Below are 24,111 nucleotides of genomic sequence, written 5' to 3'. Positions count from 1 at the left end.
CAAGGACCATTATACCAGGATTATCAAGTTTTCTTTTCAAGAAAAATGCAGATTTAGAAAGACTGGAAAAAAATAATTGAAATCACATGAAATTTAGGTTACTTTCTGCAATGTGGACCTAAACTCAAAAAGTAAAGGATTGCTTTGTTATACTGTATGGAGCATTTAAAAATGGTAATTGGAAGTTGGATCAGGTACCTGCTAAATGTAGGTACCCCTCCCCCCCCAAATAAAAAATGCATGCCAAATGTGCCAGGGGAGAAGGGGAGGAGTACTTAAAGCGGAACTTCCCCTTTTGGATGGAGCTTGGCTTTAACTACTTTGATCCTCACTGTTTTAAGTCTATGTTTCGTACAGTGTCTATGTTTTCCTAAAATTGTAATTCTAAATACCTTCTTTGTACAGCGCTTCTGCAAGAAGCTAACAGGCACCACTGGTAACTAGTCCTTTGACACCCATTTGCCTTATTTTGGCCTTAACTCCCAGATTTCAGTTACCTTTTAGATTTATTTTTTAACTTCAGATAACTTCAGACCTTCTAATGCTAAGTTCACCCATAAAAGACATGACTTTATTGTTTCTGTATACCTATTGGGGACTTTCTGCCATGTTTTTTTTTCATATGAACTTCCTTGCATTGAGTTTGGGGTCTCCTAGCCACCTTCCACTTTCCACTCTTTTCATTGCATGACATAATATATCTCCAACCTAAATTAGTAGGATGACAGAATTCACTTAAGAATCCAGGAATTAAGTCACTAGAGGTCACAGAACAATAAAATGATATACAACAAACAGCACATACGCAAACTGACAAATGGCAGCAAATGCAATTCCAGTTTGACCAAGGCTTTAAAGTGTCTGTTGTGCCATACACTAGTAGATTTTCCAATGAAAATTCACACAAACATTCATACAAAAATTCCCATCAGTACGTTTGATGATTTGGCAATTGTCATTTGAAGGTATTTTACGTTTTGCTTGCTTTTTTAACATTTCATTTTGGAATGAATGTAATGATTTGAAAACTGAGCTAACGTTCATGAAACCAAAAGTTTTTGAACAAACATCTTCTAGCTTAACCTGCTATAATAGGTAGTTTAACATTCAATGTTTGTACTATATTATCAGTATTATAATAATAATGTACACCCTTGTAAAGTGCCTAGATACTACCTGTAATACCTGTATAAATGGCATGTCTGACTCCGGTGGTAACAAAACCCCTTCTGGCATAAGCCACACTCACACCCACACAACACTCAACTTCGATGATGCTTTTTAAAGTAATTGTGGCTTTTGTACTGCTGACAGAACTTAAAGCAGGCCTTCAGTCATTTTTTTATCTTTCCATCTATTAAATTCTCTGCCCTTGTTGTTTTAACTTTGGATAGTAAAACATTTTTTTTCTGCCAGTAAATATCTTATATAGCCCACTTTCTCTTTCTTTCTTGTCTGATCATTAGCCTAGGCTAATGACATCATGCACGGCTCTCTCTCTCACTCGTGTGAGAGTTTGCCAGCAAGGTAGAAGGGGTGAGTCACATGTAAGCCAAGAAGAGCTGCAGAGCTGGAGGGGGCTGGATGAGGGGGGAGATATCAGGAGACTACAGAGATCTATGAGTATTCATCAAGAGAGGAGAAATATGCAGGCAAGCAGTGGTGTGAGTGTGTCTGTCTGTCTGTATATACAGGTGCATTTCATAAAATTAGAATATCATCAAAAGGTTAATTTATTTCAGTAATTCAATTAAACAAATGAAATTCATATATTTTATACAGATATGTTACACACAGAGTGATATATTTCAAGAATTTCTTTCTTCTTTTTCTTCTCCATTTTGATGATTAATGCTTACAGCTAGTGAAAACCTAAAATTCAGTATCTCAGAAAATGTTAATATTACATAAGACCAATAAAAAATAGATTTTTAATATAGAAATGTTGGCTTACTGAAAAGTATGTCCATGTACAGTATACAGTTGTGCTCATAAGTTTACACACCCTTGCAGAATTTATGATTTCTTGGCCATTTTTCTGAGAATATGAATGATAACACAAAAACTTTTATTTCATTCATGGTTAGTGTTTGGCTGAAGCCATTTATTATCAATCAACTGTGTTTACTCTTTTTATATTATAATGACAACATAAACTACCCAAATGACCCTGATTAAAAGATTTTGGCCTGATAACTTGCACACAAGTTGACACAAAGGGGTTTGAATGGTTATTAAAGGTAACCATCTTCACCTGTGATCTGTTTGCTTGTAATTAGTGTGTGTGTGTGTGTATAAAAGGTCATTGAGTTTCTGGACTCCTGACAGACCCTTGCATCTTTAATCCAGTGCTGCACTGACATTTCTGGATTCTGAGTCATGGGGAAAGCAAACGAATCTGCAGGAAAAGGTAGTTGAACTGTATAAAACAGGGATATAAAAAGATATCCAAGGAATTGAGAATGCCAATCAGCAATGTTCAAACTCTAATCAAGAAGTGGAAAATGAGGGGTTCTGTTGAAACCAAACCATTGGCAGGTAGACCAACTAAAATTTTAGCCACAACTGCCAGGAAAATTGTTTGGGATGCAAAGAAAAACCCACAAATAACTTCAGGTGAAATACAGGACTCTCTGAAAACATGTGGTTTGGCTGTTTCAAGATGCACAATAAGGAGGCACTTGAAGAAAGATGGGCTGCACGGTCGAGTCGCCAGAAGAAAACCATTACTACGCAAATGCCACAAAAGTATCCCACTTACAATATGCCAAACAGCACAGAGACAAGCCTCAAACCTTCTGGCACAAAGTAATTTGGCGTAATGAGACCAAAATTTAGCCTTTTGGCGAAAACAATAATTGCTACATTTGGAGAGGAGTCAACAAGGCCTATGGTGAAAGGTACACCATTCCTACTGTGAAACATAGAGGTGGATCGCTGATGTTTTGGGGATGTGTGAGCTACAAACGCACTGGAAATTTGGTCAGAATTGATGGCAAGATGATTGCAGTATGTTATCAAAAAATACCAGAGGAAAGTTTGCATTCATCAGCCCAGAAGGTGCGCATGGGACGTACTTGAACATTCCAGCATGACAATGATCCTAAACACAAGGCCAAGTCAACCTGTCATTGGCTACAGCAGAATAAAGTGAAGGTTCTGGAGTGGCCATCTCAGTCTACTGACCTCAATATCATTGAGCCACTCTGGGGAGATCTCAAACATGCAGTTCATGCAAGCCAGCCCAATAATTTACAGGAACTGGAGGCTTTTTGCCAGGAAGAATGGGCAGCTTTACCATCCGAGAAGATAAAGAGTCTCATCCACAAATACTACAAAAGACTTCAAGCTGTCATTGATGTTGAAGGGAGCAATACACAGTATTAAGAACTGGGGTATGTCAACATTTGATCAGGGTCATTTGGGTAGTTTCTGTTGTCATTATGATTTAAAAAGAGTGAACACAGTTTATTGACAATAAATGGCTTCAGCCAAACACTAACCACGAGTGAAAGAAACGTTTTTGTGTTATCATTCATATTCTCTGAAAAATGGCCAAGAAATCATAAATTCTGCCAGGGTATGTAAACATATGAGCACAACTGTCTTATGCACTCAATACTTGGTTGGGGCTCCTTTTGCATGAACTACTGCATGTGGCATGGAGATGATCAGCCTGTGGCACTACTGAGGTGTTGTGGAAGCCCAGGTTTCTTTGATAGTGGCTTTCAGCTCATCTGCATTGTAGGGTTTGGTGTCTCTCATCTTTCTCTTGACAATACCCCACACATTCTCTCTGAGGTTTAGGTCAGGAAAGTTTGCTGGCCCATCAAGCACAGTGATACCATGATCATTAAAGCAGGTATTGATACTTATGGCAGTGTGGGCAGGTGCCAAGTCCTGCTGGAAAATGAAATCAGCATCTCCATAAAGCTAGGCAGCAGAGGGAAGCATGAAGTTCTCTAGAATTTCCTGGTAGGGGGCTACGAACTTGAAAACATAGTGGACCAACACCAGCAGATGACATACTGTAGCTCCCCAAATCATCACAGACTGTGGAAAATGTTGCATATCATTTGGAAATTAAGGTCCCAGAGTCTGGAAGAGGAAGAGTGCAGAGGCACAGAATCCAAGTTGCATGAGGTCCAGTGTGAAGTTTCCACAGTCCATGATGATTTGGGGAGTCATGTCATCTGCTGGGTTTGGTCCACATTGCTTTACCTAATCCAAAGCCAGCACAGACCTCCAGGAAATTCTAGAGCACTTCATGCTTCCCTCTGATGACCAGCTTTATGGGGATGCTGATTTAATTTTCCAGCAGGACTTGGCACCTGCCCACACTGCCAAAAGTACCAGTAACTGGTTTAATGATCATGGTATCACTGTGCTTGATTGGCCAGTAAACGCGCCTGACCTAAACCCCATTTACATCAAAGTGTGTATGTCCATTAGATAATTTTTTCTGACCATTTGTTCCTGTCTGTCTGTCCATAACATTAGGCATTCATTCTGTATGTAAGTCTGTGTCTTTGATTTCATGCAAGTCCATGTTAGCCTGTACCTGTAACCGTGTCCGAAAAAGTATTAGTGTTACTCTACCAGCAGCAAAAATGTACTATAGGTTTCAGGATTTATCTGATATTCAAAACCTTAAAAGTTGGATGCAGCTGGAATACATTATGCCAGATATTTTTTTTTAAACAATTTAAGTTAAAGTGGTATTAAACCCCAAAGCAACATTTACCAGTTCTTAGATGTGATGGCTGCTTAAGTTTTCATGGAGGGAAAGGACACAACCCCTTTCACACAGCATACAGGAACAGAGCTGAGGCTGTCAATCAGCTGGAGGTCCCTCCCCTGTCACCATTTGTCTCTTGGTGTCAGGAAAACTTAACAGAAGCGACTTATGCTGACAACAGAGCAGTAAGGCAGCAGATAGAATTGACACTTAGTGCTCTGGATTGAAACAAGTAAACACTATAGAGCAGGGGTCTCCAAACTTTCTAAATAAAAGGGCAGTATATGTTCTATCTAGTTGGGGGGCGGACTGAGGCCAATGTGGGTAGAAAATGCCCTGCTGTCAGTGGGAGTAAACAATGCCTAATTCTTGGTGTCAGTGGTAGCAACAGTGCCCCGTTGTTGGTGTCATTACAAGGAATTTTGTCCCTTCATTGGTGTCAGTAGGAGGATATATGCACAATTGTTGGAGTCAGTGGGAGAAATAGTGCCCCATCATTGGTGTCAGTGGGAGGAATAGTGTCCCATCGTTGGTGTCATTGGGAGGAATTGCACCCCATTGTTGGAGTCATTGGGAGGAATTGTGCCTTTTCTCCGGAGTCATTGGGAGGATATATGCCCAATTGTTGGTGTCAAAAGGAGGACACATGCCCAACAGTGCCCCAAGGGCCGAATAAAAGCAAGCAAAGGACCACATCCAGTCCACTGTTATAGAGGGATAGGCTTTGTTCAAATTTTACATCTGTGGTTTAAAACCACTTTAAGACTTTCTTTCTTTTATTTCCCCCTGGTGATCTGGCCAGTAAGTTTTTTGTTCTTCACAAGAACAAGCTCACCTGAAGATGTGTCAATTAGAGGGTTGGGATAAACCCATTCATCACTAAGTTTTTATTTATTTATATAAAACCTTTATTCCAAAAGGAAAATAAAAAGTTGTTTGCTGTAACTGCTCATAAAGTGTTAGCTTGTTTAGCTACAAATTGTTAGTGTTTTTAAACCTGTCCATGCATCTAAAAATCCCCCCCCCCCCCCAGATTAACAATGCTGCTTTACAAAGGTGACTCTGTAGCTTTTTTTATTTGGAGGGGAGGCACTCTAATACAGGAGGAGTGTTACTGGTCAGATCATCAGGTGAAAATCAGGGAAAAAAAAGCCAAAAAAAGAAAACCAATGCAGCCACCAAATCTAATGATTGGTAAACTGGTTGGTATATTAAATTTTTTCACTTCAAGTAATAATTAAATATACGATAATTACTGTACAGACTGTGCATATAATTCTTAGCGTTTATTCTGTTATGTAAATACAGCCAATTAATCCTTCTTAAACTGATTAAAAAAGTGAAAAAACTGATCCATTTTCTTCATAAATCCTCCAAGTTTGTATTCCCTGGTAAAGTGTGAGAAAATGTCAGCAGCAAAATTAATCTATTATACAAAGACTCAGACTAGAATCTAGCAGAATTGTTCTGCCTTGTGCATTATTATTTCATAGATCAGCAGTTTATCAGTTGATAGACAAGTTCAAGCAGATGCTGCTGTTAATGAATATGATCATCTGGGGAATTGAAAAGTGATATGTAGACAAAGAAGACTGTAGGGATTAATGATCCATTCTGTCCCCGAATCCCTGAGAGATTATCACTGAAACGAAAATGGCTCAGTACAACATTTGAGGGATAGAAAAAAAAATAAAACCAATAAGATTATTTAGGACAGTTCTATACTTCTCGGAATTTTACATGAAGCTCCAAAAATATTAAAAAACTTTAAAAAACACTTTTCTTGGCGTTAGATGCGCTGCATTTTCATCTGTCAAGTCCTAACTCTGCCAAATCCATGATCAACACAGCAATAGAAATAAATTTGATTCTCATTTTTCATTCTAGAGTTGGAAGGTTGTGGCAGAAAACAAATGATTTATGAATTTTAATTACCATTGGCCAGAAAATTCTTAATAAATAATCTATAAATTATAACATAGTGCAGAAATGCTGCTTGTGTATCTGCCGTTATGACATCTTAAAACAAATGTTATATGTTTCTAATAAAAAAGAGAACATAGGGCTTCTGGAATGTTGTTTTTGTGTGTAAAAATATCTATTTCAAGAATGCTACATACTTTATTAGTTGAAGTGATTTAAAATGCTCCCAACTTAAAGCAGTTGTAAACCTCAGACATGAAATATGAACAAACATGAAAAAAGGGGAGGAGGGAAGCACTGCGCCAATAGAGGTGGAGCAAATGTAGGGATAAAAACAGTCAATGTAAAAAGTTAAACTAGTTAATGGATGAAGAGGAGATAGTCCACATATGGCGCTTTTCCACTGCATGTAACCGAACGGTACGGCTTGCTTTTGTGCTTTTCCACTGCTGGTACCGCATGGTATAGTGTAGGAACGGTTCGGTACGGTATGGTACGGCGGCGCTTTTCCACTGCATGGAACCGAATGGTACGGCTCTCAAAAACAGTACCTACTCGATTGTGGTTCCAAGAGGTACCATACCCGGTACCATATCCCACAATCCTTTGCATGCAGTCACTACTAGCCACTGATTGGTCAGAGAATCTCACCCACCCCGTTGTTATCCCACCCACTTAACTTTAGTACTACTTTAGTGGAAAAGCAAACCATACCGTACCGTACCGAACCGTTCCAACACCGTACCATGCGGTACCAGCAGTGGAAAAGCAAACCGGGCCAAGCAGGGCCGAGTAGAGCCGAGCCGGTACTTGCAGTGGAAAAGTGCCTATAGGCTGCCAATCCAAGAGTTGAAGCAATCTCTCAGCAACTGTAAAAAAAGAGAAGTGACAGGCGCCTCTGTAGTATCTCACATCTCATTTATTAGCAGACAAACAATATCCCCCCACATGATAAGGTAATGGTATTAGGCACATCAAAGGTACAGGGAGACTTCCACGGTGCTGGTGAGATGTAGGCAGGGCTAACACTCTCAGCGAACCATCTGAAGTGGCTTAAAGATGGCCGGACCCTCAGAGCTTGATAAAGGAGCATTATAATATCTCTTTGGACTACCGTTCATGCTCTGAAATACATTACGTCTATTCCCCTTGGTGATTGCTTCTAGTTGGCATAGCGTGCAACGCCGCACTCCAACACTGTACATAGCCACTGGCTTCCTTCCACTCTTGCCCTAAGGGTCTGGCTGCCTTCAAGCCACATTGGATTGCTCGCCAAGAGCATGAGCCCTACATACATCTCATCAGCATCGTGGAAGTCTGCCAGACCTCTGATGTGCCTGATACTATTACCTTACCATGTGAGTGGATATTGTTTGTCTACTAATAAATGAGATGTGAGATACTACACTTAGAGGTGCCTGTCCCTTCTTCTCATGAAAAATGAACAAAGCATATTCTTCTATAGTGTGTCTCAATTAGGAGCACTAAGTGTCATTTCTGTCTGCTGCTTTGTTCCTCTTTTATCAACAGGAGTCACTTCTAACAAGTTTTCCTGAGACCAAGAGAAAAATGGTGTCAGGGGAGGTATCACTAGCTGGTTGAACGCCTCAGCTCTGTTCCTGTGTGCTGTGTGAAGGGGTGTGTTCCTCTTCTCTCCAATCAGCTTTTAAAGCTCACCTCACTGAGCTTTGCAGAGTGTAACTTCAGATCTTTGCCCTCTTTTTTCTGACAGCTCAGAAAGGCAAACTTTATGAATTCTGGAATTTGAATGGATGTAGAAGAGAAGACTGCAGATAAACAGACAATTTATGTAGGAAGATTTGTTTAGTCTCTGTGTCACCTGAGGTAAGTCACCTCACTGACCTCAATAAGGGTTTACAAGCACCTTAATGCATACAGCGCACATTCCCTCCAGTCATAGTCTAGCAGCATGGAATTGGGCTCCCCCTTGATACTAACAAGATATGCTGGGTTTGTTGCTATGAATGGAGATACTTCACCATTTAAATATAGATCAGAGGGAGACCTGTGCTCAGTGACACATCTTGGCTATTACATAGCTATCAAGTTCAAATCTGCAATCACAACATGTGACAGAGGAAAGTCTTCCAGCACCAACTTTCTTAGTAGCTCTGAGATGTAATTTGCAGTAAATGAATGTCACCTAGGAAGTTAACACTGGAAGATGAGAAAAGGTGTCTTACAATTTCTTACCATGTCTTTTAGGAACACCCACCTTTCATCATGGCCACCGATCAAGAGGGCACCGAAGAACACTTTGTGTTTTACAATTCATTTAGCTCACATAAATCTATACTTACCGTGAAAAAAGGCTACTTTGTTGTATTTATTTTCTCATGATTTTAGTACATCATTCTATCCCTAAATGGTAGCATGCATATTTTGGAAAATTGGAACTGGATGAAACCTTAAAAGACAAAATAATTCCCCCAAATTCTTGTATGAAATATTACTTTTGAGTTGCATAGCCCTTGAAAAAATACAAATGCCCTGTCTAGTTTGCGGACTCCCAATATCACACAATAGTATTTGTGATGCCAGCATGTAATTCCTGTAACTGGGCTAAGAAGAAGTCTTGGTCATATATACAGGTAATCAGCTATGGATAGCTGTTGCATATAAGCCTGGGTATGTAAGCATGTAGTGATGTCCCCTACTTTCTCTACATTTGTTTGCTAGTGTATAGTTGTAACGCTCCTGCGTTTTTATATGGTGTGGATTTTCAGCTGCAGAAATAGTTCCACGTCAGTAGCCATGTAAGAGATATGCTGAGATACCATTCCCAACCTCAATGACTCATCATGTGTGGAAGGTCTTATTTCAGCCAGTAAATACACACAATTAGCAAGCTGGTTCTTAGAGTGACTTTATGCATGTGGTAACACAATGATGAAGGTTGAGGGATAGGTTGAGTGGAGGTGGTAGGTGATAGACACTTGAAGGTGAGACAGTAGCAGATGGATGCAGGAAGGTTTAGCAATGTTGTATGATAGCAGATGACAGAATAGCAGGTGGACATACAAAAGAGATCAACCCAGTGCAGAAAAGTAGCAGTAGTCTCAAGAGCTAGCAATCTAGTTTATGCAGATGTGATAAACAGTCTCTACTATGCAGAGCTAGATAGTGTAAGCTTAGTATAAGTTTATAGAGAATTCCCCTGCGGGGTACTTAGCACTATTAGCGATACAGCCGAAGGGTGGTTCAGGAGAGGCGGATGATCCAGTAGCGGGATACAGGGATCAGCGCAGCGAGGTTCCGTCAGCGAAGTAAGCTTGCAAGCATGGAAGCTTCAAGCAAGGTTAGCATCCAGATAAGGGTGTTTGAACGAACACATGTGAGTGAGAACCGAGGCCTTAAATAGCCATCTAGTCCGGCGCTGAGTGATGACAGCTCCAGTCTTAAAGGTGTATGCGCACCTTTCCAAAAGTAAATGGTAGGGCGCATACACTTGTGGAAAGTGTAATTTAGGGTACCAAAGGTACCGGAACATTACAATACCCCCCCCCTTAAGGCCTGCTCCTGAAGGCCTCTGGAGCTGGTTTGTCTGGGTATCTCGCATGAAAATTGCAGATTAATCTAGGGGCATGTATGTCAGAGGTGTTTAGCCAGGTGTCGTCTTGGGGCCCATAGTTCTTCCATCTAACCAAGTACTGAAGTCTTCTTCTGTAGATACGAGAATCCAGAATCTCTTTTATCTCGTATTCTTCTCCACCTTCAACTTGTACAGGAGGGGGAGGTGGAATATTAGGCCTTATTCCTTGGTCCGGAACATGGGGTTTTAGTAGCGACACATGGAAAATGGGATGGATTTTTAGGTCCATTGGCAATGTAAGCTGCACTGCAGCTTTTCCAATAAGTTTCTTGATTGGGAAAGGTCCCAAGAACAGAGGTCCAAGCTTTTTGCTAGGGATCTTCAGTCTCAAGTTTTTTGTTGAGAGCCAAACGAGGTCCCCGATAGTATACTGTGGAGAAGGTCTTCTACGAAGATCATAGTACTTCTTTTGTTGACTGTGAGCGTGTGCAATGGTAGTATTTAGTAAACCCAGAGAATCCTTTATTTGGGAAAGATAGTCTGAGGCTACTGGGTTATTTGAAGGAAGGATGCGTGGAGGGAGAATAGAGGGATGGAACCCATAGTTCAAGTAGAACGGACTCTGCTTGGTTGTACTGTGAGTTGCGTTGTTGTAGGCAAATTCTGCCAGGGGGAGAAGATCCAACCAATCATCCTGTTGGTAAGAAGTGTAACAACGTAAATACTGCTCGATGCATTGGTTGACTCTTTCAGTCTGTCCGTTGGTCTGCGGATGGTAAGGAGAAGTGAGCTTCCGCTCAATCCGTAGTATGTGACATAGTTCTTGCCAGAATTTAGAAATAAATTGGGATCCACGGTCAGACAAAAGAGTTTTTGGGATACCATGTAATCTGAAGACATGTTTCATCAGGAGTTCTGCCGTTTGTTTGGACGAAGGTAGTCTGCGAATAGCAATGAAATGTGCCATCTTTGTCAGATGGTCCACTGACACCAAGATGGTATTAAATCCTTTGGAAGGAGGCAATTGTACGATGAAGTCCAATGACAAACCTCCCATGGAGTTTGGGGTATTGGTAGACTGCATAGTAGACCGGATGGTCTCGTAGTGTCAATTTTGGACCTGGCACAGACATTGCATGAAGAGACGAATTTTTGTATAGATGTTTTCATGTCAGGCCACCAGAATTGCCGAGAAATCAAATTGAAAGTCTTTGTCATACCCATATGTCCTGCCATAGGCACATCATGCGATAATTCCAAGATCTTGGTGCGTAGGGTAGGTGGTATGTAAAGTTTGTCGTTGTAGTAGAGGAAGCCTTCTGCATCGGTAGTTAGTTGTGGTGGGGGTGAATCCAACCTTATACCATGCAGAACCTCTTCCTTCAAGGAATGGACAACTCCAATAATGCGTTTGTGAGGTATTATAGGAACGGAAGGAATTTCAAAGTAGTTTTCTTCAGTTAGTCGTGATAGTGCATCCGCCTTTTTGTTCTTATCTGCAGGTGTGTAGGTCACTAGGAAGTTAAACCTTAGAAAGAATAGTGACCATCGTATCTGTCGATGCGAGAGAGTTTTGCTTGTCTGAAGATATTGGAGGTTTTTATGATCCGTGTATATAATTATTGGTAATTGGGTGCCTTCGAGTAAATGTCGCCAATTCTCCAGAGCCAATTTTATAGCAAGCTGTTCCTTCTCACCCACGGGGTAATTTATCTCGGGACTGCTCAGGGATTTAGAAAAAAAGGCGACTGGATGAAGTGGTGAAGTGGGGGTAGGTCGTTGGGAGAGTATTGCTCCTACTGCCAGGTTTGACGCATCTACCTCCAGAATGTATTGGAGGGATGGGTCTGGATGGCGTAATATGGGAGCGGAAGTAAACCTTGTCTTTAACAAGTGGAAAGCCTTATTTGCTTCTTCTGACCATTTAAATGGTATTTTTATGCTAGTGAGCTGTGTGAGGGGTCTCACAATAGCAGAAAAGTTTTTTATGAACTTCGTGTAGAAATTTGAAAATCCCAGGAATCGCTGTAGCGCCTTGCGTGTAGTTGGTGTAGGCCAATCCTGAATGCAGGATATTTTACTCATGTCCATCTCGATTCCTGTTTTGGATATGATGTAGCCTAGAAAGAGTACCTCATCTTTATGGAACAAGCATTTCTTCAGCTTCACATAAAGATTATGTGCAAGCAATCTCGATAATACAAGTCTTACATGTCTTATGTGTTCAGACAGGGTCCGTGAATATATAAGTATATCGTCCAGATATACCACAACACAGACATCTAGTAAGTCTTTAAAAATATTGTTTATAAATCGTTGGAAAACTGCAGGGGCATTGCATAGGCCGAATGGCATCACAAGATATTCAAACAATCCGTATCTAGTTCTGAACGCAGTCTTCCACTCGTGTCCATCACGGATTCGAATGAGATTGTATGCTCCTTTCAGGTCTAATTTTGAAAAATAGGTAGCTCCACGCACCTGCTCAATGAGCTCAGGGATAAGCGGTAGAGGATAGCGATCTTTTATTGTGATAGCATTCAATTTCCTGTAGTCGATGATAGGTCTGAGACTTGAATCTTTATTGCGAACAAAAAAGAGTCCTGCTGCTGTGGAAGAAGTGGAAGGTCTAATAAAACCTTTTTCCAAGTTCTCATCCAAATAGGTTTTGAGATGGGCAAGTTCATCCTGTGAAAGAGGATAAACATGACCGAACGGCAATTTGCTATTTGGGAGTAGATCAATGCTACAATCATAGTCTCGATGAGGAGGTAATGCTTGAACATTTTTCTCAAGAAAAACCTCAGAAAGATCCTGATAACATAGTGGTGCAATCTCATCTGTCACCACAGACAGAATCTTCCCGGAAAACGGGAGGTTACACGTTTCCTCGCAATAACAAGAAGGGAAGGTCAAGGACCGTTTCTTCCAATCTATGGTTGGTTGGTGTGTGTGCAACCAGGGAAGTCCCAACACAATGGGAAAGTGGGGTGATGGTATTAAATCGAAGGTAGAAGTCTCCCTATGAGACTCGTTAATAATGACTAGAAGTGCTTGTGTCTGATCGGTGATCGGACCAGAGGATAACGGAACACCGGTAATAAGACTTACTGAGACAGGTTTGAGTTTAGAAATAATAGGAATTTTATTTAAAGCAGCAAAACATATATCCATATAATTTCCACAAGATCCTGTGTCAATCATGGCCTTAGTAGTAATCCTGTTCTGGTCCCACTGTAATGTCAAAAAAACAAAAATGTAGGGGTTAGTGAATGAAGTTGTCAATCCTCCTAGAGAGACATGTGAACACTCACCCTTCTTTTTGTTGACTAGGGGACAGACGTTTATCTTGTGATCCGGGGATGCACAGTACAAGCAGAGATTTTCATTTCGTCTTTTGGCTTTTTCCATAGTTCCATAGCAGTACTCTGCCTATTGGGGTCATCATATAGGCTAGTGAGCTCTGCCAGGAACAAGGCATAGGAGTTGAGAAGCTGGTCGTTTTTCTCAAAAAGAGAATCTGCCCAGGCTCGAGGATCGCTTGATAGGTAAGAAATAATAGTACAAACCTTAATGTGATCAGTAAGGTAGGTACGAGGTTTTAGCAAAAAAAGTAACTCACATGCGTTTTTAAATTCGCGAATTTTTTTGCGATCGCCTGTAAATACCAAAGGGGGATTTATCTTGGGTTCAGGGGACTGAGCAGAGGTAAGTTGTGTCAGTCTAATTACCTGCTGCGACAGAGCCTGATTGTCTTCTTTTAATTCAGCAAGTGCGTGTATTAACGCAGATACTAGCTGTTTTAATTGTGTCACCTGAGTGGTTATTTCTGGAACTATTTCTGCTGAATCCATTTTTTGGTTCGTTCAATCTGTAACGCTCCTGCGTTTTTATATGGTGTGGATTTTCAGCTGCAGAAATAGTTCCACGTCAGTAGCCATGTAAGAGATATGCTGAGATACCATTCCCAACCTCAATGACTTATCATGTGTGGAAGGTCTTATTTCAGCCAGTAAATACACACAATTAGCAAGCTGGTTCTTAGAGTGACTTTATGCATGTGGTAACACAATGATGAAGGTTGAGGGATAGGTTGAGTGGAGGTGGTAGGTGATAGACACTTGAAGGTGAGACAGTAGCAGATGGATGCAGGAAGATTTAGCAATGTTGTATGATAGCAGATGACAGAATAGCAGGTGGACATACAAAAGAGATCAACCCAGTGCAGAAAAGTAGCAGTAGTCTCAAGAGCTAGCAATCTAGTTTATGCAGATGTGATAAACAGTCTCTACTATGCAGAGCTAGATAGTGTAAGCTTAGTATAAGTTTATAGAGAATTCCCCTGCGGGGTACTTAGCACTATTAGCGATACAGCCGAAGGGTGGTTCAGGAGAGGCGGATGATCCAGTAGCGGGATACAGGGATCAGCGCAGCGAGGTTCCGTCAGCGAAGTAAGCTTGCAAGCATGGAAGCTTCAAGCAAGGTTAGCATCCAGATAAGGGTGTTTGAACGAACACATGTGAGTGAGAACCGAGGCCTTAAATAGCCATCTAGTCCGGCGCTGAGTGATGACAGCTCCAGTCTTAAAGGTGTATGCGCACCTTTCCAAAAGTAAATGGTAGGGCGCATACACTTGTGGAAAGTGTAATTTAGGGTACCAAAGGTACCGGAACATTACAATAGTACATTGATGATATCACATGTTCACAGCATATTGTAGAGTTAAAGTGATACAGGTTTCTTTTCTGCACATATTAGGTTAGGAAATTACATTTAGCCCACCCAGCAGTCCAAAAATCCCATCTACTGTATTTGCCATATATTCTCAGAAATACTTACGTCTGGATCAGTCTGATCTGTAGAAAATCAAACAATTTTTTTAAACCAGGCAATTATGATTTATGAATTACTGTATTTATCGGCGTATAACACGCACCTTAATTTTATGAGGGAAGTTTCAGGAAAAAAAACTTACATTTTAAATAAAGAACTTTGAAGCAAAATAAGGTTCAATGCCCATCAATGCAGCCTTATCAGTGCCCATCTGCAGCCTCATCATTGCCCAACATTGCAGCCTGATCTGTGCCCATCATTAAAGCCTGATCTGTGCCCATATGCAGCACAATCTGTGCCCATCATTGCAGACTGAACTGTGCCCATCGTTGCAGACTGAACTGTGCCCATCATTGCAGCCTGATCTGTGCCCATATGCAGCCTGATATGTGCACATATGCAGCCTGATATGTGCCAATATACAGCCTTGCCATTGCCCATCATTGCAGCCTGATCTGTGGCCATATGCAGCCTTGTCATTGCCTATCAGTGCAGCCTGATCTGTGCCGGATTACTCAGAGGGATCTCTGTGTACTCAGCGCTCCCAGTCACACACATTCCCGCCTCCTGGACTGGCTCTTATGATAGACAGAACACTGGTCCAATGCTGGGACATGTGACATCTATCCTAAGAGCCATTCCAGGAGGTGGGACTGTGTATGTCTGCGAGCGCTGAGTACACAGGAGATCCCAGCTCACCCCACCCCCTTCCGCCCTGAGCCAGCCAGGTACAATATCGGCGTATAACACGCACACATGTTTTATTCCCTATTTTTAAGGGGAAAAAGTGCGTGTTATATGCCGATAAATACGGTATATGATTCCTTGCAGGCTGGTAAATATCCGTGCATGAATTCAGGATAAATAAACAAATAAGCAGGTTTTCTTGTTTTTCAATAAATGTAGTTATAACTAAGTTATACTGTTTATGTATGGTAAAATTTATTCCTACAAAGTTCATGTGAAGCTCTGACTGCCCTTTGAGAGATTTCAATCAATAGGCAAAAGCCTATCATGCCTAATTTTGCATCCTGAATGGAGGTCTTAATTTTTGCTTTCACACATTTAATGCAGTATAAATATACCATTATAAATGGAATAACACTTATTATTTACTTTAATATTTCTGCTCAGAAGAGCTTTCATTTTTCTTTGAGTACCTGAAGTCAGGATAGCTCTTATGCAGCCTGTGCATTGGTATTTTTAGGAACAGAACAGTGATATATGTATATATATATATATATATATATATATATATATATATATACAGTATCTCACAAAAGTGAGTACACCCCTCACATTTTTGTAAATATTTTATTATACTTTTTAATGTGACAACACTGAAGAAATGACAATTTGCTAAAATGTAAAGTAGTGAGTGTACAGCTTGTATAACAGTGTAAATTTGCTGACCCCTCAAAATAACTCAACACAGCCATTAACCGCTTGCCGACCGCCGCAAGTAGATTTACTGCGGCGGTCAGCCCCGGCCAGGCAGAGTGACGTTAATTAACGTCACTAGCCTGGGAGGGTCTGGGGAGCGAGCGCGCGCCCGCGGAGGCGCGCTCCCGCGCGGTCACGGACCCCCCCGCGCGTGTGACTGGCGGACCCAATGTCCGCCGGTCACTCGGCGATCGTCGGGGGAGAGGGAGAAAGTCAGGCGGCTTGTGTAAACAAGCCACCTGTCATTCTCCTCAGTGTAAAGACACGGATCAGACGGATCTATTATGTAGAACCGTTGATCAGTGTCCTTACACCTCAAGCCACAGCCAATCACAGTAGAAAGCATGCCCCTAGGGGCACACATAGCCCCGCCATTTAAAAAAAAGTTAACCCCTTCACTGCCAGTGTATTTTTACAGTAACAGTACATATGTATAGCACTGATTACTGTAGAAATGTCACTGGTAACCCCAAAAGTGTCAAAAATGTCAGTCAAGGGTCCGATCTGTCCGCCGCAATGTCGCAGTATTGCAAAAAAAATCGCAGATCGCCGCCATTATGCGTTAAAAAAAAAAACAACAAAAATGACAAAAATCTTTCCCTTTGTTAGTAAACGCGATAACTTTTGCGCAAACCAATCAAAATACGCTTTTTGCGATTTTTTTTACCAAACATAGGTAGGATAAAACAAATTGGCCGAAAATGTTAAAAAAGTTTGATTTTTACATTTTTTTGGGGGGAATTTCATATAAAAAAATGTGAAAAATATTGTTATTTTTGAAAAATTTACGCTCTTTTTTTGTTTATAGCGCAAAAAGTAAAAAGCGCACAGGTGATCAAATACCACCAAAAGAAAGCTCTGTTTGTGGGAAAAAAAGGACGTCAAATTCGTTTAGGTACAGCGTCGCACGACCGCACAATTGTCCGTTAAAGTCACACAGTGCCGAATCGCAAAATACCCCCTGGTCGTTTAGCAGCCAAATCCTCCGGGGCTTAAGTGGTTAATGTCTAAACCGCTGGCAACAAAAGTGAGTACACCTAAGTGAAAATGTCTGAATTGGGCCCAGTTAGCCATTTTCCCTCTCTGGTGTCATGTGACTCATTAGTTACAAGGTCTCAGGTGCGAATGGGGAGCAAGTGTGTTCAATTTGGTGTTATCGCTCTCACTCATACTGGTCACTGGAAGTTCAACATGGCATCTCATGGCAAAGAACTCTCTGAGGATCTGAAAAAAGAATTATTGCTCTACATAAATATGGCCTAGGCTATAAGAAGATTGCCAAGACCCTGAAACTGAGCTGCAGCATGGTGGCCAAGACTATACAGCTGGTTAACAGGACAGGTTCCACTCAGAACAGGCCTCAACATGGTTTACCAAAGAAGGTGAGTGCACATGCTCAGCATCATATCCAGAGGTTGTCTTTGGGAAATAGACTTATGAGTGCTGCCAGAATTTCTGCAGAGGTTGAAGGGGGTGAGGGTTCAGCCTGTCAGTGCTCAGAATATACGCCACACACTGCATCAAATTGGTCTGCATGGCTGTTGTCCCAAAAGGAAACCTCTTCTAAAGATAATGCACAAGAAAGTCCACAAACAGTTTGCTGAAGACAAGCAGACTAAGGACATGGATTACTAGAACCATGTCCTGTGGTCTGATGAGACCAAGATGCATTTTTTAGGTTCAGGTTGTTTCAAGCGTGTGTGGCAGCAACCAGGTGAGGAGTACAAAGACAAGTGTGTCTTGCCTACAGTCAAGCATGGTGGTGGGAGTAACATGGTCTGGGACTGCCGTCACTGGGGAGCTACAGTTTATTGAGGGAACCATGAATGCCAACATGTTCTGTGATATACTGAAGCAGAGCATAATCTTTAGGGGGTAAGTCCACGCCCCGCACTATATAAGGCTGCTGCTTACACGGCAGCCGTGTATAGTGTGTGACAATAGAGATTAGGCAGATAGTTAGTGGATAGTGAGCCAGTCAGTGTAGTGTACAGGCATACCCCACTTTTAAAATGTATGGATATGTTGTAGTCCTGGGTGCCCTCTTTGTGCTCCCCAAGTTTGGTGTCCCTGTCACTTATGGTTCAGGAGCAGTGCCATGTCAAGCTAACCAATATTTCCCATAGATGCCAATGTTAAAGACAAGGAGCAGTACCATGTCAAGATGATCAATATTTCCCATAGATGCCAATGAGCGCTGAAAGCTGAAAATTGGTCTGGGCAGGAAGGGGGTGAAAGTTCCCTGTATTTAAGTGGGTAAGGGGAACCCTATTAAAGAATTAAAAAAAAAAGTGCATAGGGCCCCCCCCAAATCTATACCAGGCCCTTTTGGTCTGGTATAGATTTTAAGAGGAACACCATGCCTGAATTTTAAAAAAGATGGCGTGGGCCCCCCCCAAATCTATACCAGGCCCTTTGGGTCTGGTATAGGTTTTAAGGGGAACTCCACACCAAAATAAAAAGAAGACGGCGTGGGGTCCCCCACAAAATCTATACCAGGCCCTTATCCGAACATGCAGCCTGGCAGGCCAGGAAAGGGGTGGGACGAGCAAGTGCCCCCACTCCTTAATCATACCAGGCCACTTGCCCTCAACATGGAGAGGGTGCTTTGGGGTGGCCCCCAAAGCACATTGTCCCCATTTTGAAGGGGACAAGGGCCTCTTCCAGACAATCCTGGGCTGTGGTTGTGGAGATCTGCGGGTGGGGGGCTTATGGGTAGCTGGAACCCCGCTTTAACAATGGACCCTCAGATCCCGGTCCAGCCCCTATGTGAATGGGTATCAGGTACATCGTACCTCTACTCATTCACCAAAAAAGTGTAAAAAAGTAAAAACCGCAGGAAACTGTTTTTGACAAGTCCTTTATTAAAAAGAAAAGAAAAAATAGTGTCCCTCAATATAAATCCATCATCAATCACGATGCCTGCCGGACCCAAAAAATAGAGAAAAATTTAAAAAAATGCTTCGCCTCTTAAGAGGCTGCCCAACATATACCCTGTCTTTGGCTTTGACAGTTCTTTCACTCGGCTACGTCACATGGTGGCACCGCCCCTTCTGACATCACATGACGTCACATCACCACCGGATGATGTAGCTGGGTGGCCCTGTCCCTTGCCTATAAAAGAACTGTCAAAGCTGAAGATCAGGCATACGGCGGGTAGCCTCTTAAGAGGCAAAGCATTTTTTCTTCTTCTATTTTTTGGGTCCAGCAGGCATTGTGATTTATGATGGATTTACATCGAGGGACACTCTTTATTTATTTTTTTTAAAAAAGGACTTTTCAAAAACTGTTTCCTGTGATCTTTACTTTATTACACTTCTTTGGTAAAAGGGTATGGGTAGGATCTACCCGATACCCATTCACATGGGGGGGAAGCTGGGATCTGGAGGCCCTCTTGGTAAAGCCCCCCACCCGCAGACCCCAACAAACACAGCCCAAGGTTGTCGGGAAGAGTCCCTTGCCCCATCAACATGCCCCAAAGCACCCACCCCCCATGTTAAGGACATGTGGCCTGGTACGGTTCAGGAGGGGGCGCACTTGCTCGCCCTTCCCCCCTTTCCTGACCTGCCAGGCTGCATGCTCGGATAAGAGTCTGGTATGGATTTTGGGGGGGACTCCACGCTGTTTTTTTAAAAACATTGGCGAGGCTTTCCCCTTAAAATCTATACCAGACCCTAAGGACCTGATATGGACTGGGGGGAGACCCTACGCCATTTTTAATTTTTTTTTAATCTGTGCTGCCGGAAGCCGACAATACATTATAGCTGCGAGTAAGTTTAAATGACATTTTGTCCTTTAGAAATGTCAGTATTGCTGCAGCAGGCTCCATACATTGTGCAGATGCACCACTTTACAGGCAAACTAAGGGGACCCCCCAGGTACGCTATTTCAAATTTTCATTTTTATTGTTTTACTTTAAGCATCATTAAAATCACTGCTCCTTTAAAAATGCATGTTTTCTGGAACTTTTTCTCTGTTCGAGATGTTCTGGTGCGAACCAAACAGGGGCAGGGGGATGTTCGGCCCATCCCTAGTGTATATATATATATACCCTCAGATCTTTTCAAATGCCATTGGGTGCATGATAAAATTAAATGCAATGTAAGTGGAAAGGAAAGAAGCCTACACAAAAAATGCCAAACCAAATCAGATGCAATATATGCATAGTTATGTCAATTAAGGTGAATTCTTACTGGTTGAAAGCACACTTGTATGTGCCTTTATTTATTAAGCCTATTAGTATAAAACATTATTGAATTAGTTGAAAATACATCTTCCCTATATTTTATTGAATTGTAGGAATATTTCTGTTCAATAACTCTACATAATTGGGTTGATTTACTGGCGAGTGCAAAATTTGCTACAGCTGTGCGAAGGAACCAATCAGCTTCCATTTGTTTTTGTCAAAGCCTTATTGAACAAGCTGAAGCTAGAAGCTGATTGGCTACCGTGCAGAGCTGCACAAGATTTTGCACTCAACCCCAGTCTTTCATGTTGCAGTTGGACTAGAAATAGAAATTCACAATCTTTAAATGTATTTCTTACCATAGCAAGGTAATCAGTGGATGGTGACAACATAAATGCAATCACACATTAAAAAGAATCTAAAAAGCTTATATGATGGTTGAGTAATATAAGCGTATACTGCAGCCTCTGCTACTGTCCTTATCGCTTACATTCAGGTTTTTCTGATGTCTTGCCTTCTAGCCTAGCCATCATTTACCATCATTTCAGTGATGATCTTTCCTCTGATTGCTCTGTATTTTCTGCTCTTCCCAGTTTCCCATCTTATTGTTGCACCTTGTATCCTGACATCATCAACCAGTTCTCCACTTTATCTTTCCTCCATGTCATTATGTCATCAAAACCTTCTACGGATCTCACTTTCAGTTTCTCTCTCCCATCCCCCCTTAGTTCTTCCGCTGTGCCTCCTTTTCTAATAGAGGAAGAGACATCAGGCAGCATGCAGTGAGACACATCAGATGCTTCAGACTTCAATTGTTTCTCTTTGTGTTTCCCCAGCTGCTTTCAGACTCATTCACTACTAGACTGCTCTCTAGCACAAGGATAGCTGGGTATATCCATGGTCAAATACGACTTGAACAGACAGAAAATAAATAGTTTTTTCTTTTCCTCTAGTTAGTGTATAATGTCTTCCTTTCTTCTCTAATATTCATCAATACTCCTGTAGCCACAACTCCACCATGTTTTCCTCATAAATTGAAGGTAAGAAGGAATTGAAACTAACTGAACAATTTTGCCATTTGTTTTTTTTTATATAATTACAAATTTCCGTCGAAAATATCTGTAATATGTAACTATGGGTATTCTGTCTGATGCAAGCCATATGTAGTGCAAAAAAAATACAAGGTTATTAAAGCCCACCTCTGAGTAAAAATGAGTCCATCCTGTGTGTTTTTGTTTCTCTTACCTTGAAAAGCAAGATACCATATACTTTCTGTAAATCCACTGTGGAGGTCTTTCAATTACTTTATTTCTGGGTGCCGAGTGGCAGATGTGCCCATGCCAGCTGGTCCTGGTCGGTCCTATTGAGAGTCTTCTTCTATCTTCAATAGAACATGACCTTAGGCAGTGATGTGGACACCTGAAGACGGACCCCACCTTCTATACATAGAAGTAGATGCAGGCCTAGAGTGACCACAGATTTAGGTGTGTAAAAGGGGCATTTTGGTCGGGTTGTTTTTAGTAATGCCAGGAAATTAGTTAGAGGGTATATAAATAATAGGGGGAACCCACAGAGCAGCTTTAAAGCCGTTCTACAGGCAGAAGGTTTTTTTTTTTAATCTTAGTGCATTCTATGCATTAGGATAAAAAAAAACCTTCTGTGTGCAGCAGCCCCCCTAATACTTACCTGAGACCCATTTTGATCCAGCAATGTTGCACAAGAGCCTGATTTGTCCAGGACTCCCCCTCCTCATTGGTTGAGACAGCAGCGGCAGCCATTGGCTCCCACTGCTGTTAATCAAAGTCAGTAAGCTAATGAGGGGAGAGAGGGGATAGGGCTCAGCCGCGGCTCCAAGTCTGAATAGACACACAGAGGAGCTGCTCAGCCAGGGTGCCTCCATAGCAAGTTGCTTGCTGTGGGGGCACTCGGCAGGAGGGAGCTGCCAGGAGAGCCAGTGAAGGACCCAAGAAGAGAAAAATACAGGCTGCTCTGTGCAAAACCAACTGGAAGGATTTGCCCTCTTAACCTCCCTGGCGGTGATCCCGAGCGTGACTCGAGGTTAATTTTTTCTATCAGGAGCGGTAACCCAGAGTCACGTTCGGGGTAGTATTGCAGAGTGCCAGCGGAGCCCCCTTAGCTCCCCGGGTAATGCACTTACCTTGTCCCGCCGATCCAGCGATGTCCTTCGCTACGATCGCCGGGTGACCGGCGTCTGACTTCCTGGTTCCGTTCCCTGCGAGCAGAGGCGGTGCACGGGAGCGGAACTGGGCAGGAGTTTCAAATAGTAAAGATAAATAGAAGAGGTGATACAATGTAATCTGAGAGGATTACACTGTATCACCACAGATTACCTCAGATCTGACAGTACAGTGCCCCTTCTGACATTATACTTGTGATTTGTGCCCAAAAAAATATATATATTATGGCATCAAAAAAGCGCCAGTCTAAATCGCTTTTGGACCAGCTGTGTGACAGCCGCAGCGACAGCGACCCGAAGGTGCTCGCGGAAGTGAGCGATAGCGAGTCATGGGGGGATTTGTCGTCTGACACTGACACGGATCTGGTAAGTGACAACGGCGATGACCCTGCACCTGACCTGAGCGATGTGCGCACTTGGTGCGCTATTGATTGCGATGCGGACCAGGTAGCGCCCCCAAGATTCCCGTTCACTGGATCACCTGGGATGAAGGTAGATGTCGAGCGTGACAACCCTCTGGCATACCTGCAATTATTCCTCACTGAGGAGGTAATTGAAAAAATTGTCACGGAGACGAATCGCTACCAAGAGCAGCAATCCGCTATGCTGCATGCCAGGTTTTCCAGAAGCAGAAAGTGGGAACCGGTGACAAAAGAGGACATGTGGCTGTTTCTGGGACTCCTCTTTCTTCAGGGGTTGGTGGGGAAACCGTTCCAGAAATGGTACTGGACCACCAATAGGTTACTGGCCACTCCGTTTTTTGGCACCGTGATGTCTGAGTATCGCTTCTCCCTGATTATGAAGTATTTCCACTTCACAAACAATGAGGAGTTTGATGAGGCCATTCATCCTGCGCCCAAACTGAAAAAAATCTGGGAGGTATGGCAAATTATTGTGGCCAATTTCCAGCGGACCTATGTGCCAGAAAGGGACGTCAGCGTGGATGAGAGTTTGATGGCCTACAAGGGACGCCTAAGCTGGATTCAGTACATTGCAGCCAAAAGAGCGCGGTTTGGCATCAAATCATTTATGCTCTGCGAGTCATCCACGGGGTACATCTGGAATTCGGTAATTTACACCAGTAAAGGCACTAAATTCAACCCCAGGTACAGCGGCTATGGGATGGCCACATCATCTGTCCTTACATTTCTGGAGCCATTGCTGAACCAGGGATATTGTGTGACCACGGACAATTTCTACACCTCCCCGGAACTATATGAGGTTTTGCTACAAAATAA

Source organism: Pelophylax lessonae, assembly GCF_965119305.1.
Source record: "Pelophylax lessonae genome assembly, chromosome: 3".
Classification (NCBI taxonomy): domain Eukaryota; kingdom Metazoa; phylum Chordata; class Amphibia; order Anura; family Ranidae; genus Pelophylax; species Pelophylax lessonae.
Note: the sequence above shows the minus strand (reverse complement) of the source record.